Below are 11681 nucleotides of genomic sequence, written 5' to 3'. Positions count from 1 at the left end.
CGTAAGTGTGGATATTCATAAGTTGGGCGTAAGTATTGAGGGTTTTTATAAAACCCAAATTCTAAAAAAACGTTCTTGATATTTTGGTTGCCAACCCACACGAGACAATCGTTTTGTGGTAGTGCACAATTTCAAGACAGCATAGCCACATTCATTCAAACGACCAAGTTTGTATCGTATTTACTCTCATTGTTGTCAAATCCCCCCCCCCTCCCCCCAAATTATACACAAAACATTATTTACTCGAAATTAGGCTGAATTGGGTTATCTTTTTAATGCCACTCTTGTGCAGTCAACAACAGCAGTCGTGCTCGAAACGGATCCCAGATACAGATGGATCCCAGATACAAATGGCACCAAACATTCAAGATGGGCGTGGTGGCAGCAAAACTCTCATTTTATGTTTGTGATGCAGATGAAATTCTGCAAAATAAACATTTCCAAATGACCATCACCAATTTATGCCCCATGTTACAGCAGTGAACAATCCATATTGACATTGTATATTCCTATTTACTACTATAATGAGCCAATAATGTCTGTGTCCCGTGCGTGACGTCACTCCACGTCGGCCAGCCCCCCTCATTAATACTCATGAACAGGTGACGTCCTACACATTAACCCCCCCCCCCCTCATTAATAATAATGAGTGGGTGACGTCACTCCACATGTAGCACCCCCCCCCCCCCTCATTAATAATCATGATCAGTGACGTCACTCCACATCGAAGAGCCCCCACAATAATCATGAAGAGGTGACGTCTTCTAAATGGACACCCCCCCACCTTTAATATTAATTAGCGGGTGACGTCACTCCACATGGGGCGAGGCGCATCATCCCCCCTCCTCAGCGTCAACTTACAACCCTCACTGCAAAGGCAGAACCCTCACGTCACGCGATCTCCGTAACGCTATTGACACATGGAAGTAAAACGGACGTCATGATAAACATGGGATTATAACCTTTAAATGAATTAAGTCTGTATCACCGTGGCCTTACAAATTGCACACGAATGGATACAATGAATATCACGTCGCGGTCTGCTTTTCGCTTGCAAGTTTCAGATTTACTGAAATACACCCGTCCTTGGACGGCCAAAAGGCTAGTATTATATATAACACATGTTCACACTTCAAATGATCTTTATTCCCGAACAGTTACTGATATTGCACCACATAAATGCTGGTAATCATGCACCTTGACACTTTAAACTTGAATAACAGACTGTAAACATTATAGCATTAGCCACATTAATTAAACTGTGATCTAATGAAAGTAATCTTATTTTGCGATATCCCATTTCAACTGATACATACAGCAGTGCCCCTAATGCTGCAATGCACAACTGCCCACAGAGCGAATATTACGGTTATTCAATTTTCTTAGCCGTAACATTGTCCAGTGACCGAAATTAGGATACATTTGTATGTTGAACTTCTGTCGCACCGTACGTAGCCAAATGTGCGGGGGGAAGGACAAACTCAACACAAACAGCAGTTCCAGAGACATGCGTTTTCAATCTAGATATAACAGCGCATAGCTCAAGTCTCTTTCTAATATCGGAAATGTGTTCCAGATGGCAGAAGTGTATCTGAAAGCGCGCGATGCAGTCGCCGTCTTTGTTCAATGGGTAGCCAAACGCTGCTGCGAGGCTGACCAGAGTTCGCGTGATGGTTTATGCTCCTTGACGGGATCAGCAAGGTATTGTGGTTCCTTTTTGGCAAGCACTTTGTGTGTAATGAGGGCGATCTTATGTCCCATAATAAAGTTTTTTTGGGTTAGATCGCATAAATTTAGTATTATGGATAACATTGATATTAGTCGCAAAAGCCTACGTGTTAAACTGATCTTATAATCCATTCAGTCAGCAAGCCAATGCAGCTCAGCAAGCACCAGACCAGGGGTCGGCAACCAAAATAACAAGAAGAGCCATTTCTTTCCAATTCGGTACAAAATTCAGTATTTCAAGAGCCGCAATGCATCTATGTACATACTGTACATACGTACATATCGTCAAGAAGCAGCCCGCAAAGAGCCGCATGCGGCTCCGGAGCCGTAGGTTGCCGACCCCTGCACCAGACGGACATGGTGGGATCTTGCAGTACCCGTCACGACACGTGCCAAAAAATATTGTACATGCTGCACATTGCAAGTGTTTTTGCCAAAAGTTCCGTAGAGGAGTGGGTTGCAATAATCGAGCCTTGTCGATACTATGCTACACGCAGCCGTGTTGGCAAATCACATCGACTTTTAAAAGTAAAAATAATTTTCCTAACCTTACATGGATTTTCAGTGGGAAAACACCAGCAAAGATGGTATGGTGCCTTGTGTTAAGCAAAACTCAAATTACATTTTAAATTATAGCATTTTCTCCTACTGCACACACAACACTAATTAATCAATGTTGCCAGCCGGTTTCTGCAGGAATAAGCCCATACGTATATGCGATTCCAAAATGTTGACTAACTTTCATCTTCACGTAAATTTAGTGGCGGAAAAAAACCTCCCCGCCTGATCTCTGCACCTGATTGGGTTCAGTGATTGTGTTAAGTTATTCAGTAATACACATTACAATTCTTTACAGAGGAAACATACTAATTAACCGATTACTAATCTATTTTATAATATTATGTAATAAAACATTTTGTTCCTGTGTAGTAAGTGTTATTTCGTAATTGCTTATGCCTAAAAGTATAGAAAATGGCTATTATTCCACACAAACTTTGCTTTTGTGACCAGGCCAGTAATGTTTTGAAATGTACCTATTTTCAATGAAAAAACGGGCGAATTTGTGTTTTTGTTTACATAAAGGCAGAAAAAACAACATATAAATCAAAATTAACATGTATTTATACGAAATACAAAAATTACTTCAAAAGATTTAGAAGTAGTTTTTCGAGATTTTCGATTATACTGTAAATCACTTTCACGAATCAGCCCCAAATGTAGCCTCCCATCATGTTCTCGTTATACTGTCCTTGGTAGCGGCGTTCAAAGTCCAGTATATCCTGGTGGAAGCGCTCGCCTTGCTCATCCGAGTACGCTCCCATGTTCTCCTTTAATTTATGAAAATGAGCATCAAGGATATGGACTTTTATAGATATCCTACAGCCCATTGTACCATAGTTCTTCTCCACATAGTTTTCGACCTTGTGATTGCCCAGGAAGCCATGAACCACTGCGACAAAGCTGTTCCAAGCCACTTTCTCCTTACTCGTGAGCTTCTTGGATAATCCATTTCACTCCAGGATCTTCTTTATGTGGTCCGATGAAGACACTGGCTTTGACCTTTGCCTCAGACAGCTGAGGGAAGAAGTCTTGAAGGCACTTGAAGGCTGCAGACTCCCTATCTACAGTTCTGACAAATTGTTTCACAAGGCCCAATTTCATGTGCAGTGGTGGCATCAGTACCTCCCCACAGATAACACGGTCCGCTGTGGCCAGTCCCGCCTGTGGTAGTGCGCCTAGGTGTCCCCCTGCTGTCACAAAGGAAAAGATAGCAGGGAAACTTGGTAAAGCCGCCTGGGAGACCCATCAGAAATGCCACCATTTTGAAGTCTCTGATAACCTTCCAGCTGTACTCATCATACTTCAAGGCGTTCAGCAAGGTCTTCATGCTGTTGTAATCCTCTTTGAGGTGCACCGAGTGAGCCAGGGGAAGAGACGGGTACTTGTTACCATTATGGAGCAGCACGGTTTTGAGGCTCCTGGATGAGCTGTCAATGAAGAGGCGCCACTCATTCTGGTTACAGTAGATTTCGATTGCTTCCAACATGCTGGTCACATTGTGGCAGAAGCAGAGCCCATTTTGACGGGTGAAGAAGCTGCTTGTAGGCCTCACACACCTTAGCAGATGCTTCCACAGGGTACTTTTTCGCTCGTCTTGATACATTGGACAGACAGCAAAATGCGTCTGCCGGATGCTTGCAGCCTCTTGATGCCACCTCAGAAAAATGCAGATATGTATCCACTTAGGCAGCTGGAACTAAACTGAACTGGTGGGCTTAAGGCCCCTGTATTTATACTATTTATATTACTGGAAAGTTCGAGAAGTTACTCCATGTTTACTCAGCACTGAATCTATCTGGAATGTTCTGGAAAATAGGAAAATGTAAAAATATAATTGTCCTGGTCACAAAAGAAAAGTTTATGGGGAATAATAGCCATTTTCTGTACTTTTGAGGTATAAGCAATTAGAAAATAACACTTACTACCCAGGAACAAAAAATAAATGTTAGTGTAATTACAATACACCCCCTCCTCCGCACCTGATTTGGTTCAGTGATGACGTCGTCTTGCTCTATTTAAGACCGGAAGGTGGATGGCTTCACTCTTCTGGAAAATCTCCCGATGCTGGATGTAATTACCAGCGAAACGTCGTACTCAGATTGTAAATGTTGTAGATTTACTCAACACACCGGTGGGCGGAAGTAGTAACTATTTGACGTTTTGTTCATGTGACAAATCCGTTACCGATTGGCCGTGTCGGGTGCATGGTGGAGGGTTGACACATTTATACTTACGAAATATAAACCAAAAACCTCTTATGAATATTGGTCGCGAAAGCCTGCTCAGTGTTAAAAAAAAAAAAAACCTCGTGCGATTGAAATATTCTAGGCAAGTTATATTGTGTTATCATTTGGTGTTCTTATGCTCACTAACAATGTAATAAGCAGACCCACCAATCACTTTAGCGTGAGCAAGAGGTAAAACACGCACCTCGGAAAGCCAAGCGTGGGGGATACGAAATGTAATTTCCACGTGTTGCATATTCCACACGCAGAATACAAAGTACACAATACTTATTCAATACCCAATGGGTTTAATTGGTTTACAACTGACAAATATTTGCAGCTCTAACTCAACAAAATGTCATACCTAATGGTACGTAAGACACACAATAGAACATTCCTTTGGCATGTAAAACATTTCCTCATATATATTTTACAGCCATTGTACAATGTTATTTATAATTGTATACATTCAATATAGAAAATGCAAGAACGTGTGTATCGGTGCATATATAAAATACCTCAAACACACACGTGGCAAAACATTTCAAGAAACATTTTTTTTTTACAGGTAAGGCCCACGGAGCAAAATAGTTCTGAAGCGACCGGACCACTAATGAAAGTTCAAAGTGGCTTATCGTATGGAAAGTTATAGCAGCTAAAATACTCTAAATGGATGTTTCTAAATGTGGAGGGGAAAAATGGAGGACCCGGAGAAAAGTCCACAGGGAAAACATGGAAACTCCAAATATACAGGCGTCAGGATCGAACCCACGACCTCCTGTATACCAGGCAAGGTAGTTAACATCTCGCCACTGCCACCCCTAATAACATACAAAAGTGCACGCAAACCTATTTATAGAAGGCTCAATTCGACACAATGGCTCAATTGGCTTTACAGAAAGCAGTTCTTGAGGAAGGTGTACTTTAGTGGTCATCTGTGCTGTATATGTTGATGCTGCATTTCACCAGCATCAGGAAGCAGAAGCGCATCTCCAGTCCAAGACGACAGGTCTGCCTTATAGGACTGCAATACTTTGGAGCAAAACGTGTAATTATCCCACATGTCCGAATGATATCTTCCCATCAAGGGTGACATTGATTGTGTAATCAAAGTAACAAAAACATTTGACTTAAAACTTTCGTGACTGCAGGAATTTATATTCTTGGTTCTTTTAGGTAAAGTCACGTAGATAGAAAAAAAAATACATTTAAATAAAAGAAAAATAACAGTAAAAATAAAAATAGTAAAACTAAATTAGAAATAAATTGAAAATAATAAAAGCAAAAAACACGTTTCGATCGCAACACAAGCGCCTGATGAACACCACTTGTGTTGCCATCGAAACGTTGTGGTTTTCTTGCTTTTATTAATTTAAGTTTATTTGTAATTTAATTTTACTATTTTTATTGTAGTTTTTTGCTTTTATTATTTTCTATTTATTATTATTATTTTTTAATCTACGAAAGAACCAAGAATATATATATGTGTAGTGACAGAGAAAGGTCACTACTGTGTCGGCCCGTACGAAGGCTGGGGGCCCCAATGGGGTGCCTGGGGGGTCACGTGGTGGAGGGATCCGGACACTCCCAGAGGTGGGGGAAGTGAGGCGTGTCCTGGGAAGGGAGGCATGGCCTGAAGAGAGCCAGCCACGCCGGGGCGGAGCCAGCCACGCCAAACCAGATATAAGCGTGGTGTGAACGCTGAGCGAGGCTGTTGTACTGTACTCCAAGGTGAAGACATCTTCGGTCGTCAAGTCCCGAGTCGTCGTCCTGGGCCAGGCAGGCCGTTGCCTGCCTGGTCCAGTCTGTGTCGTGTTCCAGAGTGTTAGTGAGTTGAGGAAGGTGGTCACCACCTCATGTAGAGTGTTATATTATTTACCGTTTAATAAATAGTGTTGCCTCCAAGTTGCGTGTGTGTGCACCTAATTCGAACCTACTACATCTGGTGTCAGAAGTGGGATTAATAAATATTGCTAGGTGTTATCCTAGGGAAGTAAAATGGGCACACGAAAAACAAATATAAAACTCACCTGGACGCCTTCGTACAACGGGGACGGTGTGACGACCATCCTTCTGACAGCCCCGGGGATGGCAGCCCCGGTGACAGAGAGAGAGAGATGGCGCTGCACGCGGAGCGGCGGGACTGTCACCACACTGCTGCTTCGCCGCCATCGGGAATGGAGCGACGGAGCCGCGGGGAGAGGACACCATCGTCGCTGCGGGGGCTGGCAGGGGAGGCCCGGCCATGCGGGCCACGGGGTTCCCGCCATTTCGGCGGCTGGTCGGGGCGCGGTTCCCGCCAAAGCGCCGCTCCCGCCATTTCGGCGGCGGGAACGCCGCTCCTGCTGCTGAAATGCCGCTCCCGCCGACATCAACGCCTGCGAAGGGGGAGTTCCACACGTTCGGGTGGCGCCCCCGTCTTCTGCTCGAGCACGAGAGGGTGGATGGGTTCGCAAGAGCAGGCCGTATTCATCATGCAAGATTCTTTGGGGCGTCCCCGTGCTCCACCTTGCCGCGCTCCGCTATTTAAAGGTTGCCAGGCGAGTCGTCACATGACAAGCACCCGTCCCCAAGAAAAATAATAACTTCACCCATCTTACGTGCGCCGGGTTGCGATCGCATGTGTTTTTTTTACTCGCTGGGTTGCGGAGCGTGTTCGTCCGGTTGTGTGCGTGATAAATTGACGCGGCGACCATGGGGGGTTTCTGCTTGTAACAAGTGTTGTTGTTAAATACGGCGTCGAGATCGGTATCTTCTGGGTGTAGTTAATGATTAATTTGTGTTGGTGTCCCGAGCTCCGTTGATATCCTGTATGTTGCCGTGTTAATGACTCGTGTTGTTACATCGTTTTGTTGCGAAATCGCCGTTGTTATTGTGTATACTGTATGGAGTTTCGCTCGTGATTGCCACGTGTAACTGTAAGAAACTTTGATCGTCATTTTTGCCAAGGTACAAACCGTATGGAGCTTTGCTTGGAATTGTTAACAGTGTATGGACTGTTGGGTACTTGCTTGTGATTATTTACTATGTACGGATTGTCTGGAGTAGTGATTGTGTGTGTTGCCATGTGGGGACTGGGTGGAGCATTGCACCAAATGATTGACTGTACGAAATTCATATACTGCATATACTGTATTAATCAATTCGGCAATTCTTGGGGTTTGTGTATTGTTTTTTGCTCTCAAAATTCGAATGCCCTGAGTCCCATGGTTAATGTTGAAGGGGTTTTTCAAATGACAGGTTCGGTGTGTTTCAACCTCACTGGTTGGCTCCTGTCCGTTGTTGCACAGATGATGTATTTTGTGCGGGAATGCCCCTTGTGTTCTACATCGATCGGGGGTGCGTTTCCGTTAATTGCTGTCAAATTGCGTTGCTCTCTCCACTCGGTTGGTACAGCTGCATGCTGCAATGCGAGTCTCGGAGATGATGTGTACGGATACGGGATGTGAGGTGTATTGTTGTGACCATTGAATATTCGGGATCGTCACAAATTGGGCGTACCTGTTCGGCATTGGATCAGTTCTGTGGGGGATCATAATTCAAATCGTATGTGTTGTGATGGTGTTAAATTGCGATGGTGACATGCTGCCAGGGATTTGGAATTGTGGTGCTGGCTGTCACTTATCTTGGGGCGCAGATCCTGGTCAGGATGGCCCAGTGAGAGTTGTGTGTCTAACACGAACATTGTGGTCCCGTCATGCTATGGCTGACGGCTTGACCTGACAGCCCGGAGATTGAAACACTCCGTGGCATGTCTAGCCTAGTGGGTTGTGCGCTCACATGGCTCGGAGAGTGTGGTCCCGTCATGCAATGGCTGACGGCTTGACCTGACAGCCCGGAGATTGAAACACTCCGTGGCATGTCTAGCCTAGTGGGCTGTGCGCTCACATGGCTCAGAGTGTGGTCCCGTCATGCTGTGTCTGACGGCTTGACCTGACAGCCCGGAGATCGAGACACTCCGTGGCTTGTCTAGCCTAGTGGGCTGTGCGCTCACATGGCTCAGAGAGTGTGGTCCCATCATGCTGTGTCTGATGGCTTGACCTGACGGCCCGGAGAGTGAGACACTCGGAGGTGCGTTGAAACAGTGGGCTGGAGATTCGTAAGGTTCAGGTGGAGTTGTCCTGTTACGTTGGGACTGTATCCCTCAGTTGTTAGGGTGCATGTTGTGCAATGAGTGAACGATGGGTCGTCTCAGCTCGGTCGGTACAGTTATATGCTGCGATGCGAGTCTTCGAGAGAGACTGGCTCGTCTCAGCTCGGTCGGTACAGCTATATGCAGCGATGCGAGTCTTGGAGAGAGACTGGGTCGTCTCAGCTCGGTCGGTACAGCTATATGCTGCGATGCGAGTCTTGGAGAGAGACTGGGTCGTCTCAGCTCGGTCGGTACAGCTATATGCTGCGATGCGAGTCTTGGAGAGAGACTGGGTCTCAGCTCGGTCGGTACAGCTATATGCTGCGATGCGAGTCTTGGAGAGAGACTGGGTTAAAATCCCACCGATATGGCCGACGTGTGCTACTGGTTGTGACGCCGCGTCGGAAAGGCGGTGGGGTGGTAACATGGAAATTCCCCCCCCCCGATATGGCCGACGCGTGCTACTGGTTGTGACGCCGCGTCGGAAAGGCGGTGGGGTGGTAACATGGAAATTCCCCCCCCGATATGGCCGACGCATGCTACTAGTTGTGACGCCACGTCGGAAAGGCGGGGGGGTGCTAACGGGTGACTCATTGCATGCGTTATTCTAACGGGGGGGGGGGGGGGGGGGGGGCTGTGCTGGAGCGTAAGTGGTTTAGCCAGTTTTCATGTATATTTGTTGTTAATTCCCCGTCTTCTATGCGGTTCCCTTTTACCCTCGTCGATTCTGTATATATTACGTGATTGTATTTCTTATTGGTCGCCGGTCATTTATTGATGTTGTTGGTTCGGAGGCACACCTTTTCGATGTTTCACAGTTGTGTTACAGCCGGGGACGGCTGTGTGTTTATACAGGGGGGGGTGATGTAGTGACAGAGAAAGGTCACTACTGTGTCGGCCCGTACGAAGGCTGGGGGCCCCAATGGGGTGCCTGGGGGGTCACGTGGTGGAGGGATCCGGACCCTCCCAGAGGTGGGGGAAGTGAGGCGTGTCCTGGGAAGGGAGGCATGGCCTGAAGAGAGCCAGCCACGCCGGGGCGGAGCCAGCCACGCCAAACCAGATATAAGCGTGGTGTGAACGCTGAGCGAGGCTGTTGTACTGTACTCCAAGGTGAAGACATCTTCGGTCGTCAAGTCCCGAGTCGTCGTCCTGGGCCAGGCAGGCCGTTGCCTGCCTGGTCCAGTCTGTGTCGTGTTCCAGAGTGTTAGTGAGTTGAGGAAGGTGGTCACCACCTCATGTAGAGTGTTATATTATTTACCGTTTAATAAAGTGTTGCCTCCAAGTTGCGTGTGTGTGCACCTAATTCGAACCTACTACATATGTTTTGTTCCTGGGTAGTGTTATTTTCCAATTGCTTATGCCTCAAAAGTACAGAAAATGGATATTATTCCCCACAAACTTTGCTTGTGAATCGTGTTACAGTGTTGTTACTTTAAAAGATGGGCTGTCCCACACCTAAATTGTACATCATACCAATAGGGTTAACTGAATTTAGTGCAGCAAATAAGAAATCTAATTTTGATAAAACAATGGTACATGGGCTATAACATAAGTATCCAATAGCTTAATTTTGTAAATTATACGAGTTGTTAGTTATAAAGTCCACATTGAAGATGGAAAGGTTTGACAAAACATGTGTGGAGGCCACAACTAAATATTTACTAGAATGTAAAATAGTGCCGCTTTGGTGTGTATTATCTGTCTGGGAAGAATGATGGCAGAATGCTCACTTCACAATCATACAAGTGAAAATCCTGATTGGGAGTCAACTCGGTTCTTTGTCGATAAAATTAGGAAGGAAAATATGACCCTTGCTCAATGCTCATACTGGAGCCAGTCCGTGTATGAATGTTTAACTTCATTCGCACCATATGTGGCCAACCCTGCTCATCAGAGGTGCGTGTAAGGTGTTCTGCCATGTTAACTCTGGATCAATTGACACATCTTTTCAGACATGAACACCAAATGCAAATAACATTATTTTTACGGCCTGAAATATGTAGCGAGCAGGTTACCAGATGTCAATAGGTAACTCAGAAAAGTGTAAGGATGGTATTGTGATCTTGCATCTGTGGTCACTTGAAGGTTTGGGTCAATTTATCCATAGGAAAAAAACTTAATTATTTAATTGATGCAAGCAAGCTGAATATACTGAAACATTGCTTGTGTTGCAATCGAAACGTCGTAGTTTTTTGTTATTTTCTTTTAACCTATCTATGTTATTATTTGTTTCTTTCGGTTAAGTCACGTCTAAAGATAAAATAATAAATTAAATTAAATAATAGAATACGACGTTTCGATTGCAACAAGCAATCATCATCAGGTATAATGAAATAGCGACATAAAATCTAACCAGAAAACTATAGACAGACATATTAGCAGACAGATATCACCAAGATACATAGCGAGAGCAACACAGGTAACAGAGAGGGGTGATCGTCTCTGTGTGGTGGCCTTAAATAGACAGAGGGGGGGGCGGAGGCAGAGAGAGGGAGGAGGGTTAGAGAAAAAATTAGCATATCAATGAGTGGTCAACAGACGTGGTGCTGCGAATGCGATGGCACGGCAAGCAAGCCTGAAAATCAGGAGAAGGACACACTAAAATTAAATAACCTAGTAAAATATCGAAATGTAATGTAATACAACACAGAGGGTCGGTCAACACACAATTAACGCATAGCCTGGTTGATTACGTATTTCAAAGATTGCTAAGTTAGAATTTAAGTGTGAACAATCTAAAGAGAGGACACAGGCAGAGAAAACAAGTCGCCAGAGAGAGAGAAAAAAGATAAGCTTAAAACTTCCCCGTAGAAGTGGTTCAATCTTAATTTTAGAACTTTCGTGACTGCAGGAATTATTATTTGTTTCTTTCGGTTAAGTCACGTCTAAAGATAAAATAATAAATTAAATAACAGAATACGACGTTTCGATTGCAACACAAGCAATCATCATCAGGTATAATGAAATAGCGACATAACATCTAACCAGAAAACTATAGACAGACATATTAGCAGACAGATATCACCAAGATACAT

The 11681-nt window shown here is 44.7% G+C and overlaps 1 long non-coding RNA gene across 1 annotated transcript; it reads right to left on the bottom strand.

Moving 5' to 3' along the window:
* Positions 1-249: 249 nt before the first annotated feature.
* LOC144722607 (uncharacterized) lies at positions 250-10862 on the bottom strand. Its single transcript, XR_013586070.1, has 2 exons — positions 9957-10862; positions 250-6447 (listed from the first exon to the last, which is right to left on the bottom strand). It is a non-coding gene; the product is annotated as an uncharacterized LOC144722607 (long non-coding RNA).
* Positions 10863-11681: the final 819 nt, after the last annotated feature.

This window comes from Lampetra planeri, chromosome 15 (genome assembly GCF_965212315.1).
Source record: "Lampetra planeri chromosome 15, kcLamPlan1.2.h2, whole genome shotgun sequence".
Classification (NCBI taxonomy): domain Eukaryota; kingdom Metazoa; phylum Chordata; class Hyperoartia; order Petromyzontiformes; family Petromyzontidae; genus Lampetra; species Lampetra planeri.
This window is presented reverse-complemented; position numbering and strand designations above follow the sequence as displayed.